Source organism: Nuphar pumila, chromosome 1 (assembly GCF_984573655.1).
Source record: "Nuphar pumila chromosome 1, dmNupPumi1.hap1.1, whole genome shotgun sequence".
NCBI lineage: Eukaryota > Viridiplantae > Streptophyta > Magnoliopsida > Nymphaeales > Nymphaeaceae > Nuphar > Nuphar pumila.
The window spans coordinates 169,132,622-169,147,373 of NC_143249.1; positions in this window are offsets into that span (position 1 = coordinate 169,132,622).

The window sequence follows — 14,752 nt, forward strand, 5'->3', positions numbered from 1 at the left end:
ACCATCATTTGGTATCAGAGCGAGAGTTGCTGAATTTCTTAATCTGACATGGTTCAGGTGTTGTTAGCGTTTATAAAAAAAAATAAAATTTTAGGGCTTTGTTGTCATGGCTTGCCGACAAGGGGTTGCAGTCACAATGATAGGAATCAATTTCCAAGATCTCATTAGTCTCAAAGAGTGAGCCTGTTTGATTCTGATGACAAATATGACATTTCTACATACCCATATTTGAGTAGGACATATGTCACGCCTAGAAGAACAAATTGGGAAATGCCTGAATTTGCGGGAACAAGTGATCCCGAAGATTTTTTTAGAATGGTTAGACAGGGTCAAGGCGAATCTAGTGTTCCGGGCAGTTCCTGAACACAAGAAGGTTGGATTGGTTGATCTTAAATTGAAAATTTCAGCTACCATTTGGTGGAGATGACTCAAGTAGTCTCGTGTTCGTTTAGGTAAAGATCTCATTGTTCATTGGGAACACATGGAGCAAAATTTATGCACACAATTTTTACTTCTCAAGTCTCATAGTGACTCATATTCAAATTATTCGAAGTCAAGTTATGCAAAATTTTTGCATAGGGATATAAGTCAATATACTCGTAGGTTTTCTTCACCGTCTACTTTTCAACCCAACCCCACCTTATTTAAAGTTGCAACTTCTAGGGTTAGATTTGAAGTTATCTCATATGATAGTTGTGAAGTTGAAGAAAACACCCAATTCTATGACTTAAAACCTCCAACAATTGAAGAAGTACTAAAAGAAAATAAAAATTTAGGAAAGGACATGAATCTCAAGGAGGAGTCTCACTGCTAAGTGGTTGACTCTGTATTGGATATCATCATGAAAGAGTTCCTAGAGGAGCCTTTTCGTGAAATCATTAGAGATCCCATATTCAATGAGATTGATGAGGAGAATGAAGAAGAGCTCTCACCAGAAATTGAGGATGTTCCTATGTGTGAATTCATTACTGATTAAGTTTTTGAAACAATCTATGAAGAGATACCCCACATCTCATCTTTTTGGAAAATAGAATCTATCGAAGACGAGGCTGGTATCAGTCTTGACGACCCGATCGTCAAAAAATTTTATGAACACATAGAAAAGGCGAACTTTCCTCAAGATGTGTCTGACATTATTGTCAACATTGATCTGTCAAGTCTCATTTGTGAACCTATCTTTAAGGAAAATGATAAAATTAAAACATCCATTAAAGATTTTGTTAAAATGTGTGACAATGAAAGCTTAGATATTAAAAATTTTCATGTTGAATTGTTCGAGAATTCATAGACTCATGTTAGTCTTGAAGATGAGTCAAACACATTAGGTCTAGTTAGCATTAAGCCCCAAATCCTTATAGTAAGTTTGATCTGTTGCTACATTGTATTGCATATGAATTAGCTTGTGATTGTCAATATCGTAGTGTAAAATTTAAAATTTTGAGGTATATGATACATAATCAATTGTTATCTGTTTTTGATTTGCATTTTGTTACAATCAGTAGAGCTCTAATGCAAGGTAAAGTTGTTAAATACAATGTTTTAGATGCCTTTGGGCTTCAATCATATTATTCTGCATTACATTTTTTAAAGAATGTTGAATTGCATTGCTTAAATTATTATTCTCATTCTTATATGAAATTGACTGCCTTGTGTAATTTATTTCTTATTCCTGTGGACAGATACTGTGTTGATTTTATTTTAAATTTGTGTATTTATTTGTAATTTATACTACGGAATCACATTAGAAATATTACTTATTTTTATTTTTTAATTTTTAATTTTTTTAGGTGTCAGATTCTACAGATCTGGATAGTTCTAGTGGCCTATCGAATCTTTTTGTGGCACTAGAGGGTGTAATGGGTAATTGGGTAGTTTTATTTTTATTTTTTATAATTTTGATATTGGATCCAAAGTAATATGTGTATAAAGATCTAATTTAAGTGTTGGATCATGTAACAAGATCCAATAACACCACCTGGATCCATATTGGTGCATTAAAGCAGGACCAATATGGACTTGGGTCAATGATATTCAAGCTTCCCTTGACCAGCCACATCAGCCCATCCTCATTGGGCATGATTGAGGTGCCGCCCAACTGGCCCAATTAATAAAAAAAAATGTTGTGCCATTGGGCCAACTTGAGGTGCAATGATAGGTGAGGCCTGTTAGAAAAAAGCTCCCTCATTGGCCTCAAGGAAGGTTGCCTCTCTCGTGGCCAATGAGGATCCTTGCACTTTTTGAGCCCCTTAAGTCCCAACAGAAAAATTCTGGAAATCATGGTGGTTTGAGTGAGGAGATTCCATTTGAAAATTTTAAAATTATGGAAGAGGGAAGGAAGAAGGTCTAAGATTTATGAGAAGAAGTATAGCAAGGTGCGTGTGGTGGTGATTCTGTAAGGTGGACAACTATTGTGGGGTGTTGTTCGTCATCGAGGAATTGGCTGAAGTCCTACTTTAATATTGTTGGCTGCAACAAGATAACATCCCCTGAACTTTGTTATCTTTGTTGGATTATTTCACATATTTACTGTCATCGTCTGTTAGTTCTCTTGTTATAGGCTGTGAGAGTATTTCTGAAGTGTTTATGATATTGTTATTTTGGTTTCATTTATTCTGAAACTCGTGTTGGTTGATGCATGTTTGGTTTGAGTGAATCTCATTTCTGCAAAAGAAACTCATTTCTGCACTCGGGTCTGTCAGACATAGTCTCAGTGTTTTGATTGTATCTCCTTAGATATGAGTCTCAATCAGGTGATCTTTGGCTTATTGGAAAGCTAAGATCCTATCCGTCAAGTTTGTTGTTTATCAGTTTTCCTGAATAATTTTAGTTTTCATGTAAAATGTCAAGATAAAGATCTGCCATTAGGTCGTGATCCAAGACCTATCTTGACAGTGAACTATTTGATGGTCGTTAGTGTTTGGGTCGTATCTCCTCGGATACTTGGCCAAATCGAGTGTTTTTTCACTTGTTGGAAAACTAACACTTAGCCCTACAATGTTTTAGTTTATGGTTTCTTGTGAATAGTCATCATTTACCTATGAAAATTATTGGAAAATATCTATTAGTCGGACAAGACTTGAGTCCTGTCCTGTGCAAAACACTTCCTGATAGTGTTTTGTATTTCTTGCATATTTCCCTGCCTGCTCCCTGAAAAATTATATGGTTTGATTTATTGGAAAGTTAACAAATAACTTTAGAGGTTTCATGTTTATAATTTCCATTGAATCGATGCTGATGTTGGTCTAAAGTTGCTGTCATTTTTTGCCTATAGAAAATCATTATTTCCATCTTGGTTGTTCTATTTCTTGAATAACACTTAATGTTTGCTAGATATTTCAATCATCTGGGCTTAGTTCCTGAAACTAAAACTTGTGTTGCTTAGCTAATAACCTATAAAATCTTTTTCATATTTTGAGTCTTGTATGAATCGATTTGTTGGATGTTCGAAATCATCTTTGAGTTGTTGCATGAATCAACCCCTATTTCACATTTCAAAACAGCTAGGACAGGAAACTTACCAACTTCAAGAATAAGTAAAATGATGTGGGTTCGTTTAAAAATTTCAAACTTCAATGTTCTGGAAAGATCACAAAGTAATCTATGATTCTTCTATTTGGAGTTTTCTGAAACTCCTCCGTTAGAAGGCTCAAAATCCCTCTCTAAGCCAACGAACTGCTTGTTCAGTCAGACCGTCAAAGACCGGTCTCACTAGTCCAAACATTTGTCCATGGATCAGATAATCCAGATCTAATACTAGTGTTTTTAGATCCGTCAGAAAGGTGTGTGTGTCACACAACTTTCTTGTATTGGTCACCTCTGTTGAAACAGAGTGCTCAAGCCGCAAATCTCTGTTTGTTAGAGTCTTGTTCAGACTCACCAAAATATTGTTAGCTTCCGCACGTGTTGGGATTCAGTTGGATCTTGGATTATGGATCGCCTCCTATGTCGAGTCCACCATCATTTGGTATCAGAGCGAGGGTTGCCAGATTTCTTAATCTGACATGATTCAAGTGTTGTTAGCATTCATAAAAAATAAATAAAATTTTAGGGCTTTGTCGTCATGGCTTGGCGACAATGGAGTGCAATCACAATGATAGGAATCAATTTTTGAGATCTTATTGGTCTCAAAGAGTGAGCCTGTTTGATTCTGATGACAAATATGACATTTCTACATATCCATATTTGAGTAGGACATGTGTCAACCCTAGAAGAACAAATTGGGAAATGCTTGAATTTGCGGGAAGAAGTGATCCCAGAGGTTTTTTTAGAATGGTTAGATAGGGTCAAGGCAAATCTAGTGTTCTGAGCAATTCCTGAACACAAGAGGGTTGGATTGGTTGGCCTTAAATTGAAGGGTTGAGTTGCCATTTGGTAGAGATGGCTCAAGCAGTCTCGTGTTCATCTAGGTAAAGATCCCATTGTTCATTTGGAATACATGGAGCAAAAAATTGCACACACAATTTTTACTTCTCGAGTCTCATAGTGACTCATATTTGAATTATTCGAAGTCAAGTTATGCAAAAATTCTGCATAGGGAAACGAGTCAGTATACTCATAAGTTTTCTTTACCATATATTTTTCAACCCAACCTCACCTCATTTAAATTTGCAACTTCTAGGGTTAAATTTGAAGTTATCTCATATGATAGTTGTCAAGTTGAAGAAAACACCAAATTCTCTGACTTAGAACCTTCAATAACTGAAGAAGTTATAAGAGAAAATAAAAATTGAGGAAAGGACATGAATCTCAAGGAGTCTTAGTGCCAAGTGGTTGACTCTGTATTGAATATCTTAACGATAAAATTCCTAGAGTAGCCTTTTCGTGAAATCATTAGAGATCCCATATTCGATGAGATTAATGAGAAAAATGAAGAAGAACTCTCACCAGAAATTAAGGATGTTCCTATGTGTGAATTTATTACTGATCCAGTTTTTCAAACAATGTATGAAGAGATACCCCACATCTCATCTAGAATCTATCGAAGACCAATCTGGTATCAAATTTTATGAACACATAGAAGAAGCAAACTTTTCTCAAGATGTGTTTGACATTATTGTCAACATTGATCCGTCAAGTATCATTTGTCAACCCATCTTTAAGGAAAATGATAAAATTAAAACATTCATTAAAGATTCTGTTAAAATGTGTGACAATGAAAGCTTAGATATTGAAAATTTTCTTGTTGAATTATTCGAGAATTCAGAGACTCATGTTAGTCTTGAAGATGAGTCGAACACATTAGGTCTAGTTAGCATTAAAACCCCAAATCTTGTTTGTATGCATCAGAGGTTAACAAATAATCTTACCCATATTTCTTTGAATAATCTTCACAGTAAGTTTGATCTATTGCTATATTGTATTGCTTATGAATTACCTTGTGATTGTCAACATCGTAGTGCAAAATTGAAAATTTTGAGGTATATGATACTTAATCAATTGTTATCTGTTTCTGATCTGCATTTTGTTACAATCAGTAGAGCTCTAATGCAAGGTAAAGTTGTTAAATACAATGTTTTAGATGCTTTTGAGCTTCAATCATATTATTCTGCATTACATTTTTCAAATAATGTCGAATTGCATTGCTTAAATTATTATTTTCATTCTTATATGAAATTGACTGCCTTGCATAATTTATTTCTTATTCCTGTGGACAGATACTGTGTTGATTTTATTTTAAATTTTTGCAGGGATTATGGAGGTTCACGTAAGAAGAACAAGGCTCCAAGGACGAAGCCTTTTGACCCAGGAGGGGATGATGTAGAGCATCCAGCAGATCGGAGCTTTGAAGACAAGTTGGATCCTAATGCAACTCTCCAAACCCGATCAGGGCATCATTACCCTAGATGATCCAAACCCATTTAGGACATCTCTGGTCCAATTGGATCCTCAGAGTAACTCGTGTCCATCAATATTTGCATTTTGCTATTTCGATTCCATTTTGACTATGGAATCACATTAGAAATGTTACTTATTTTTATGTTATTTTTTATTTTATTTTTTTTAAGTGCCAGATTCTACGGATTCAGATAGTTCTAGTGTCCTATAGAATCTTTTTGTGACACTAAAGGGTGTAAGGGGTAATTGGGTAGTTTTATTTTTATTTTTTATAATTTTGATGTTGGATCCAAAGTAATGTGTGTATAAAGATCTAGTTTGAGTATTGAATCTTGTAAGAAGATCCAATAACACCACTTGGATCTATATTGGTGCATGAGAGCTGGACCAATATGGACTTGGGTCAATGATATTCAAGCTTCCCTTGACCTGCCACATCAGCCAATCCTTATTGGACATGATTGAGGTGCCGCCCAACTGACTGTAAATACCCCAAAATTTTTATGTCCATTTCGGACATCTGCTTTCGTAGATGCCAAATCCCCTGCTGGGCAGTATCGAGTCTCACCCCTAGGTCTACTCCAGTCTAGAGGTCAGTTCGTCACATTTTGATAATAAAATTACCATTTTACCTTTGAGTCACCCTAACCCCTTTTAGTCAGACAGACTGAGCCAAGCTCATTCTAAGTTCAAAAGAGTTAGAATGCCAGTCAATTCTAGCTCCTCTGAGCTCACGATGAGCAGTGTCACCCCGTTCTGGCTAAATTTAGCTCATTTCAGGTGAAATAAGCTCATTTTAGCTTGAATTCTAGTCATACTATCCTCGAGTTAGCCAAATCCAGTTGATCCTATCCCCAGGAGTCTAATTTAAGTTCAACAAGAGTTTGAATGGCCCAATTCTAGTTCAAAGTCACGTTTTATATACTCATACTTTTGTTTCAACTCATTTAAGCTCATTTTGGCTCATTTAAGATCGATTCAGTCCAAATTGAGCTAACTTCAATCAGTTGAGCTAGTGTTCTAACTCCAAATTTAGGTCACTTGAGTATAACTGGCTTCTGGTTCAGTTCATTCTAATCCTGTCTAGTTTAAATTAGTTCAGACCACTTTAGTACCATGTTTTACTCCTCCAGGGCGAAAATAAAAATTTCTTCAGAACATCGTTTCTAACAATTTTTGAACTAGAACAAGGCCCAAATTTGGACTCGGATCAATTCTTTCATCTGATATTTCATCAATATCCGAGATCCAATTATAAATACCCCAAATTTTCCTTGTTCACTTCCAGATACCCCCTGCCATAGATGCCAAACATATAGGTCAGTGTAAGAGTCTAACCCTTGGTTGGTCCCCTTTTAAGTGTCATTCCACCCCCCCATTCTGTCATTAAAATTTCCATTTTACCCCTAGGTCACCTTAGATCCTTGTCAGTCAGAGTCGACCAAGGTCATTTTTAAGCTCAGAACAGTTAGAATGTCAGTCATTTCTAACTCACCTGAGCTCACAATGAGCAAATCATGTTCATTTATGACAATTCTTGCCAAAATGGGTTCATTTCCTGAGAAATGAGCTCATTTCTAACCTGAATCCAAGTCAATTGTTTCTGGGTCAGTCAAACTCAGTCGACCCTATTCCTCTAAGTCTAACATGAGCTCACTAGGAGTTCAAGTAGCGTGGTTCCAATTCAAATCTATTTCCCATAGTCTAGGAGTCCATTTTAGCCCATTTCAGTTCATTTCAGCTGAAATTGAGCTAAGTCCAGTAAGTTGAGCTAGTGTTTGAGCTTCAGTTTTAGTTCATCTCAGTATTACTGATTTTTGTTCCACCTCAAACCCAGTTCTTGTTCGTAACTCACTTTACTCCAGTGATCATTTCTCACCATTTCTCTAAGAAATGATATTATTTCTCGATCGTTTAGTCTAGGAGTTTAGTTGAGCCAATGTCTTGTTAGATCATTTGAGTTCTGAAACCCTAGAACTCAGTTTATTCTAGTTAAAACCCCAGTTTTCATTGTCACACTTGGCCCTGCAGAGATAAATACCATTTCTTGAATCATTTTGTTCATTTTTATCAATTTTATCACTTTTTAAACTGGTACAACTAACAATCGGGGTCCAATACCTGAAATCCTTTATCCAGGGTTTGCATTTCATATGACATTCTATGTCATATCTCATCATTTCATATCATGTTATTACATTTCATCTGCTTTTTGAGATCCAACACTCTAGTTTTTCTAAAACATCTAATCTAGATTCAATTTTAAAACCTTTCTTTCAAAAGCAATTTTAAAAACCTAGGTTTTTAAATTGACATTTGCCATTTGGCTAACCCTCAGAGCTTCATTTCAAAATCATTTCTTCAAAAAAACAATATGGATTCATTCCAAACCCATTTTCAATCTATTTTAAACCTCAGATGAGACCCATCCAGGTGGTGTCACTTCTGAATCAATGATTTCTTTCAAAATTTGTACAATTCCAATTATTTGAGAATTTTAGTTGAACTAGGACTCTGTCATTTTATATTTTTGAGCCATTTCAATATTCCATTTATTGATTCTGAGTTAGAAGTAGGTCCATATCTTGTTTACTCCCCCTATTTGGTCTTTTTCTTAGAGTTCCAGTCAAATTAGGATTCAGACCTAGAGTCTTAATCGAATCAGGACTCTATCCTGATTTCATTTTTTTATTTCATTTTTACTTGTTTTCAAAAGTTTATTTTAAAATCTCATCATTTGCTTCTCAGAAAACCAAAAATTCTTAGAGTTCTAGTCGAATTAGGACTCTTCCTTAGAGTCTTAGTTGGATTAGGACTCTTCTCTATAGTCCTAGTCGGATTAAGACTCTGAACCTGACTTTAATTTCTACCTTATTTTCACCTATTTTCTAAAACCCTCTCATTTGTTTTCTAGAAAACCCTAAAATTTTAAGAGTTTTAGTCGAATTAGGACTTTGTCTCAGAGTCTCAGTTAGATCAGGACTCCAACTCTGATTTCAGTTCTCACCTTGTTTCCATCTATTTTTGCGAAAAAAGCTTCTAAACCTCATTTGTTCAAAATTTTGAGAGTTTTAGTCAAATTAAGACTCCATCTCAGAGTCCTAATTTGATCAGGACTCTGACCTTAACTTCAGTTTTCAGCTCATTTTATCAAATTTTGAGAAAACTTTTTAAAACTCCTTTATTCTTCTTTCAAAAATGCCAAAATTCTAGAGTTTTAGTCGAATAAAGACTCTATCCCCAGAGTTCCGGTCAGGTCAGAACTCTATTCTGATTTCACTACTTGTCTCTATTTTTACTTGTTTTCGAAAATCCTTTCATCTGTTTTCCAAAAGAAACAAAATTCTAGAGTTTTAGTTGAATCAAGACTCTGTCCTACAGTCTCAATCAGTTTAGAACTCTACCATAATTTTATTTGCTACCTTTATTTTACTTGTTTTTCGAAAACAAATCCAAAAATTTAGAGTTTCAGTTGAACTAGGACTTTGTCTTAGAGTTTCAGTTGGATTAGGACTCTAATCCTGATTTCAAATTTTATCCTATTTCCACTTGTTTTCTAAAAAACACTCTCAGTTATTCTCAGAAAAACCAAAAAATCTAGAGTTTCAGTCCGATTAGGACCCTGTCTCAGAGCCCTAATCCGGTCAGAACTCCATTCTGATTTCTGATTCTACTTCTATTTTTCATTCTCTTTATTTGCTTTAAAAAATTAGTCCATTTTGCAGAGTTCCAGTTGATTCAAAACTTTATTTCAGAGTTTCGGTTAAGTTAGGACTCTAACCCTATCTGCTTTTTTTACTTATTTTCACTTATTTTGAGAAAATCTTTCAAAAAGCTCTTCAATTGGCTTTTAAAAACCTAAATTTTAGATTTTTAGTTGGTTTAGGACTCTAGTCTAGAATTTCAGTTCGCTTAGGACTCTATTTTTAAAACTTCTGATTTTCATTCGATGATTTTTACTCTGTTTTGAAACCATTTTCAGTCTTTATTTTAACATTTTCAAAATCCTGATGTGGGGCCCACTTAGTTGACGCCACATCTGGAAGAGTTTTGATCTAGTCAGAACTCTATTTGGTTAAAAAACTTTCAATTTCAATTCCAAATTCTTTTCCTCTTTTTGAAAATTTTCATTTTCAAGTTTTAAAAATCGCTTTTGAAAAATCAAGTAGGGCCCACTCTGGGTGGTGCCACATTTGAAAGAGTTGGGGTTAGTCAGTGTTCTAATTATAATAGGAGTTTAAAAGAGTCAAAATTTACTTTAAAAAAATCCATTTTTACTCTAATAATTTTAACTTTGTTTTGTTTAAAGTTTTAAAATCAAATATGGGCCCACAGGGGTGATGCCACATTTGGGTTGGTTTTAAGGTCTGATTAGGAGTCTTAGTTAGGGTTGACTAATTAAAGGTTAGTTAGGATAGGATTCACAGCTGGAAAAACCGCCCCCCTAATTAAGTTAATTAAGAAAATTTCAAAACATATAGGACTCTCCCTAATTAATGCTTGAAAACCTATAAATAAGGACTCTAGGGGGGATCAAGGAGGCTTTTTCTCACCTTTTTCTCTCTTACAAAATTCATGGCTTCCTCCTCTCAAGTTGTTCTTCATTGCATCAGCCTCTAAGGTAAGAGTTCTTCTAGCTTTCTTTGCTATTTTATTAGTTTCTCTTATTTTTTTAGGGTTTTTAGTCATTGTCGCTACTGTGCATGAGTTTCTTCCTTATTTTTTTTGTTTAAGGAGCCCTAAAATGATTCAATATGATGATCTACAGATCATCCATGGCTGATTGCATGTTTATAATCCATTAAAATCGTCGGTTATGAGTTTATTATATCAAACACCCAAAAAAGATTGAGATTCGACCGTTCGATGGTCGAATCTCTCTTTTAGCGGCCAAATCAAACTCCAACCATACTTTTGCTTGATTTATTTTTATTTTATTCATCATATTAATGTTTATTATACATGTTCAAGCATCAAAATATGATTCATTGCATATTTTATATTTTTTATGGTTTTTTCATGTTTAAATTAGGTTTTTTCATGTTTAAATTAGGTTTATTCATGTGCTTTATTCTCATATACGTATTTTGATTTCGGGCACATTGGAACCACGTTATTTTATGTTCAAGTTTCTATAAAAAATATATATTTTTTTAGGGTTAAACCATGAACATGTCAGTCAGATTATTTTGAGTTTTGAAAACTTGTCAAAAAAATAGAAGACCAAACCTTATCTTTTGAACCATGAAAACGCTATGTGGATTCGAGAAAGACTTGCCAAGGTGATATCTCTCTCATCGAAGATCCGATCGATGATCCTTAAGTTGTAGTGTCTTTGTTATTCTGTATAGTATTTTCTGTAAAATGTTCAGATATTTATGCATCTGCTTGTTATTTTTCTTTTGTCAGAAAGTAGAATCAGTTTTACAGTGCTGTTATACCTTGTTTAAACCCTAGATCAATTTGGGCAGATCGTATCTCCCTAACCAAAGATCTGATTGATGATCTATAAAAATGAGTGTTTTCATCTATGAATTTAATTTAATTTGCTAAAATTATATAATTTTTTAACATAATTTGTTATATTTCTCTGTACCTAAAACCAAATATATTTATTTCAGCTCGTTATATATTCGCCATAAATAAACGTATAATGCTGAAACAATATCTCCCTAACCAAAAATCATTTTTCCAATATGTAAAAAGGGAAATCTCTGTTTTTCTGTCTAGTATTTCTCTATAAATTTTAATGAATTTCCATGGTGGTTTGATACCTGATTTGAGTCTAACACTATGATAGGTATGTGTTTGTGGACAAAATTATGTATTTCATGTTTTTATTCAATTTTTGTATTAAAATAATGTCAAAAATATTTTTTTTTATTGCAGTTTAATTTTAGGGTTATCAAAACTATTCATAATGATTTTTATAGATTTTTTAATATATTTGATTAAATCATAAAAATAGGGTGCCTACGGAGTTCCGGTTGGAGTAAAACACGGGCAAAAATCACTATTTTTATGGTATTTTGGTTTGTTGTAAAACTTTTCATGTTTTGAATGATTGATCATGTTTATAATCATGCTAGGGTACTTCATACCCGATTTGGTGTTTATTTGAATCCATTTGAGCCCTAAATCCAAAGTTTTACCAAAATCTTTTTTGAAAACCCTGATTTTAAGGCCATAGTTTTGTTTTTGGGGGTATTTTTGTTATTTTTCTCTAAATTTTGAATGTCAAAGTTGTTTATTTTTGTTATTTTATTAATTTTATATTATTTTATATTATGTTTATCTCAAAGAAACATAGAAAAATGCTTATATCCAGATAAATCCAGTAATTTCCAGATATTACTAGATAAAACAAGAAAAGCCAACATATTTTTACTAACAAGTTTGATAGTTTTGTAGGGGAATTCAAGAGTGTATTTTATTTTATTTTTTCCCCCTTTTTATGTAAATTGTAATTGTAAACATTGGAATAAGAGTTTACGTTTCCTGCTTAGAATAGGATTGCATTGCATATAGTTTTATTTTTCAATAATGTTAATGTGTGATGGATGATGATTCATGCATATTCAAACTCACCATTGTCTACATGAATGGCACATGCACTAGCTTCTAAGGAGTTGATAAACTCGGTGGGTTTCGTATTTGTGGCCATAGTCAGAATACGAACGAAACCCAGATTTATCATCTTTTTTTAAGACACAATCGGCCTACACACTTAGGCTTTTTCAGAAACCATTGCATATTTCAAAGTTTTCCCAAATATTTTTCCCTTTTAGAACCAAATGAGATATAATTCAATGCATATTCGTGGCCATAGTGTTATCATCTCAAAAAAAATTCTCTCTTTCTGTGAGAGAGAGAAACGATTTTGCGAGTCAAACTCGACCAAGATTTTTGAAAATGGTTTTGAAAATTACTCACCTCCGTTTTGAAAATTCTGTGGAATGGGATCTGCCTGTCGATACGAGGTTCGACCGTTCTTGGCACCTTTACCCGAGGTAATCGAACCAAGGAACAAAAGTGTGCTTTGACTAAGTTCAATTTTTTAAATTATGCTCTGTTTTCCTAAAATGCACAAAGAATCAGGCATATGTTATGAAATTTTGAAAAGATGCAAGTTTGAGAAATATGATGTTTGCTTGGAAAATTGAAATGTGTTTGAAAAAGGAATTCCTGTGAGAATCATGAATTTCATTGGAAATGAGGAATTTGCATTGAAAAGTGACTTTTGAAAGGAAAATTGATTCTCAGAAAAGTTTGAACTTTGAGAAAATCGATTTTTTTGAGATTTGGACTGCTTTTCTGAGAAAATCTATTTCTAAAACGGATTTGAGAATTCTTAGGAAAACCCAGTTTCAGAGGTATTTCAAAGACTTTGAGAAAATCGATTTTGAACTTTGAACATGAAATTGAGGATGTTAAAACATTGAAAAATCATGATTTGAACTTGGGAAATACTTTGAAATATCATTTGAAAACTCAGAGTTTTTTAGAAAATCAAATCCTGAGAAAGACTTGGAAAATTTTAGGAAAATTGATTTCTCTAAATTGAATTGAAATCATATGATTGTTTGAAATAATTGAAATGAATGGATATGGATTTGAAAGATATTTCTTTAAGGAATTGGGAAAATCCTTTTGAATTTTTTAGAAATACAATGCATTTTTTAGGTTAGCCTAGGAGTGTAGGCTGAATGTAGCTAATACGAAGATCACAAATATGAGTTTCCTTCGTATTCTGACAATGGCCATAAATATGAATTTCACCAAGTTTGTCAACTCCCTAAGAGCTTGTGTACCTGTCATTCGTGTCAACCATAGTGGAATTGAGAAATATATTTCTCTGTACCTGAAACCGGATATTTTTATTTCAGCTCGTTATATATTCGCCATAATCAATCATATATTGCCGAAACGATATCTCCCTAACCGAAAATAATTTTTCCAATATGTAAAAAGAGAAATCTCTGTTTTTTTGTCTAGTATCTCTCTATAAATTTTTATGAGATTTTATGGTGGTTTGATACCTGATTCGAGTCTGACACTATGATAGGTACATGCCCATGGGCAAAATTGCGTATTTCATGTTTTTATTCAATTTTTGTATTAAAATAATGTCAAAAATATATTCTTTTTATTGCAGTTTAATTTCATGGTTATCGGAACTATCCATGTTGATTTTTACAGATTTTTGAATTTATTTGATATTTTATTTGATTAAATCATAAAAACAGGGTGCTTGCACAGTCCCGGTTCGAGTAAAACACTGATAAAAATCAATATTTTTATGATATTTTGGTTTTTTTGTAAACTGTTTCATGTTTTTAATGATTGATCATATTTATAATCATGCTAGGGTACTTCATACCCGATTTGGTGTTTATTTGAATCCATTTGAGCCCTAAATCCAAAGTTTTACCAAAATCTTTTCTGAAAACACTGATTTCAAGGCCATAGTCTTGTTTTTGGGGGTATTTTCATCATTTTTCTCTAAATTCTAAATTTCAAAGTTGTTTATTTTTGTTATTTCTTTAATTTTATATAATTTTTTATTATGTTTATCTCAGGGAAACATAGAAAAAGGCTTATATCCGGATAAATCCAGTATTTTTTATATATTACTTGATAAATCCAGAAAAGCCAACATATTTTCACTAACAAGTTTGCTAGTTTTGTAGGGGAATTTAAGAGTGTATTTTATTTTATTTCATTTTCCCTTTTATGTAAATTGTAATTATAAACATTGGAATAAGAGTTTACGTTTCTTGCTTAGATTAGGATTGCATTGCATATAGTTTTATTTTTCAATAATGTTAATGTGTGGTGGATGATGATTCATGCATATTCAAACTCACCATTGTGTACACGAATGGCACGTGCACTAGCTTCTAAGGAGTTGATAAAT